Source organism: Colobus angolensis, unplaced genomic scaffold (assembly GCF_000951035.1).
Source record: "Colobus angolensis palliatus isolate OR3802 unplaced genomic scaffold, Cang.pa_1.0 Scaffold104, whole genome shotgun sequence".
Lineage (NCBI taxonomy): Eukaryota > Metazoa > Chordata > Mammalia > Primates > Cercopithecidae > Colobus > Colobus angolensis.
The window spans coordinates 9768517-9771866 of NW_012111364.1; the positions used below are offsets into that span (position 1 = coordinate 9768517).

Sequence of the window (3350 nt, forward strand, 5' to 3'; positions counted from 1 at the left end):
ACTCTCTGTTCACACATACTTCCTCCCACACAGCAGTACTAACGCTAGAATTGAACTATTCAAAAAGGCAACAGCAAAGTAGAAACACCCATCTCATTAGAGAATCCAGGGAGTAAGATGTGCTGCTAGGAGTTACCTTTAAACTTCACTTTGTACATCTCTAGCATCTGTCATAATAAAGTCCTACCTGATGTGCATAAGCGAATTATTATTATCAGTCCTGAGACTACTTATTCTTAAAAATGCCTGCTTACAAAGTTCAATCTTTGTTTGTATTACTAACTTACATTTGAAAGGGATTCCACCAACCCAAGTAATAAGAATGACTCACTGCACCTAAATGGCTTATGCAATATATTTGCCAAAACTTTTTCTGCTGAAGGTCTATTATTTTGTGTCACTGCAGTGGTGCTTACCAAACCAGACACCAAAACATAGTCTGAACACTAATTGTTCAATGAGTTTCCCTGGTAGACAATATTTTACATGTGCTATCACTTGTTAACTGGGGAGTTGAACCCATTCCATGTGATTACATCAAGAGAGAATAGGCTTATTAAATTTAATTGAGTAGCAAATAAAACCAATAATTGATATTTAACAATACTAATAAAACAATTTTTAAAATTTCTATTGCACAATGTCAAGGCAGAAAGGAATAAGAGGGAATATGACACATGTTTTTTAAAATGACATTAATGTCACCACTTCCAGATGCAATTCCTATGAAATCACATAAATTCCCAAATCAGGTTTTTTTAGGCAAGAAAAACTACTTTTTCATACGTAGTAAAAATGACAAATGTCTAATGATTTTTAGTCATCTAAAAAAAGAGTGATGGCTTGTCTAACACATTTCTAAGATTTTCAAACGAAAATATTCACAACAGCACAGTATTAGCAGAGAGATGAGCAAGCAGACCAAGGGGGAAAAAAGTCTTAATGACCGAGCATTTATATGGAAAGTGGATGAATGACAGAGTAGGCACTGTAGAATAGAAAATCACATGCACTTCAAAATATGAGGCAAACCAGGGTGGCATCTACTTGGGAAAATGCATTGCATTCTTCTCTATTCCGTGAACAATAATCAACTAATTATATATTCAAATATGAAAGATAAAACCAGAACACTTTCAGAAGTCACAGGAAGATTTTTTTTTTTTTTTAACGAAGGATTAGGCAGAATTTTTTTTATGTAAGAAAAAAGTGATAAAGGAACAGACAAACTCAAACATGTTAAAATTTAGGAATAAAAAGAAAATAGAGTGGGCCGGGCATGGTGGCTCACGCCTGTAATCCCAGCACCTTGGGAGGCTGAGGCGGGCAATCACCTGAGGTCAGGAGGTTGAGACCAGCCTGGCCAACATGGCAAAACCCCATCTTTTTGTTGTTTGTTTGTTTTTTGAGACAGAGTCTCGCATTGTCGCTTGGGCTGGGGTACAGTGGCAAGATCTTGGCTCACTGCAACCTCCACCTCCCGGGTTCAAGCAGTTCTCTTGCCTCAGCCTCCCGAGTAGCTGGGATTACAGGTGCCTGCCACCACGCTCAGCTACTTTTTTTGTATTTTTAGTAGAGACAGGGTTTCACTATGTTGGCCAGGCTGGTCTGGAATTCCTTACCTCGTGATCCGCCCACCTTGGCCTCCCAAAGTGCTGGGATTACAGGCATGGGCCACCGTGCCAGGCCTAAAACCCCCTGTTTACTAAAAATACAAAAATTAGCTGGGTGTGGTGGTGGGTGCCTATAATCCCAGTTACTCAGGAGGCTGACACAGGAGAATCACTTGAACCCGGGAGGTGGAGGTTGCAGTAAGCACAGATGGTGCCACTGCACTCCAGCCGGGCTACAGAGTAAGACAGCGTCTCCAAAAAAAACAAAAAAACAAAAAACAACAACCAAAAAACCCTCAGATATCCAGATAAGAGGATACAGACGTGTCCACTGTCATAAATTCTTCACTATGCTACACGAGGGGAGCTGACATTTTGGTGAATCTTGGTAAATCATCAATTTATCTATCACACTTTTATTTCACCAGTAGCATTTACAAAGCTAAGTCCTACAATTCCATTTGAAATTACCCTTAAAAAGAACAGACCTTTAAAACTTACTACACTCACTCTGGGGAAGAAATAAATACGAATTTTTAGCAAATAAAATACATCATTTTACCTTGTCTCTTTGGAAATAGTATTTTTATCTTTCAAGTTGTACTGACAAAATGTATCTTACAGTCAATGGAAAACTGAAACTCAAATAAGCGGACAAACCTTTTCAAGGTAACAAACTCAGGGAGAGGCAGTGCTGACTCCAACACAGACCTTTCCAAGTGTCATGGCAGGCCATTCTATCCCTCGGGACACCCATCCTGTTCAGTAAAGTACTCAGTGACCACCTAGGAGGCACTGGCACTGCTCTTTGTCCTCCTGTGCGCCTTAAGTGCATTTTAATATTCAGGTTCTTGCACATCCTCTCTGGGGTGGGTTTTCCTTATCCTTTGGGACAGTTTTTCTCTCTTCACAAGTGTGAGACAATCTAGAGAGCAGAAATCATTTCTGCCTTTTCCTGTCAACATCGGCATCCAATTGGCAGACCATCAATGTGTCTCCGAGGAATAAAATCTCCGGCTAGAGGAACAATTTTAATGACCTAACTTTAATGACATTACATTGTATTGTCCATTAATTTTAATGTCCTAAAATTTTAATGACCCTAAGGGGTCACCATTTTAGATGAAACTATACCAGAAGATTCCTCTAAGGCCAAGAGCATCCAGCTGCTCCCCTGAGAGACTCTACCCCCTACCTCAGGCTGCCCTTGGGGATGAGATGACTCTGGGGCTGATACTCACTAGACCCTCCAATAGACATGGCCACTGTGGGTATCCTGGGTCATCCCCAGACAGTTCTAAACTGCCAGGACTAGGAAAAGACAGGAGGGTGGCTGAGGACATAACACCCTGTAAAGTTTTCATGGGGGGACCTCAACCTAAAGACATGTTGGTAATATGTACACTTAGGAAAGATGAAAAGAAGACAGGCACAAATTTTTTTTTACAGTTGAGTGTCAGATGATTTATTCTCCGCTTTCCTCTCATGTAAAATGTTTGGAAACAGAAAAATATTTTGGCCAAGGTGGTTCACGCCTGTAATCCCAGCGCTTAAGGAGGCCGAGGCAGGTGACCAATTAAGGTCAGGAGTTCGAGACCAACCTGGCCAACATGGCGAAACCCTGTCTCTACTAAAAATACAAAAATTAGCTGAAGGTGGTGGTGGGCGCCTGTAACCCCAGTTATTCAGGAGGCTTAGGCAGGAGACTTGCTTGAACCCCAAAAGGCAGAGGTTGCA

General features: G+C 41.0%; 1 protein-coding gene across 1 annotated transcript in view; it reads right to left on the minus strand.

Moving 5' to 3' along the window:
• Positions 1-3350, minus strand: part of LOC105512663 (zinc finger protein 669-like) — an 8024-nt gene that overhangs the window by 3782 nt on the left and 892 nt on the right.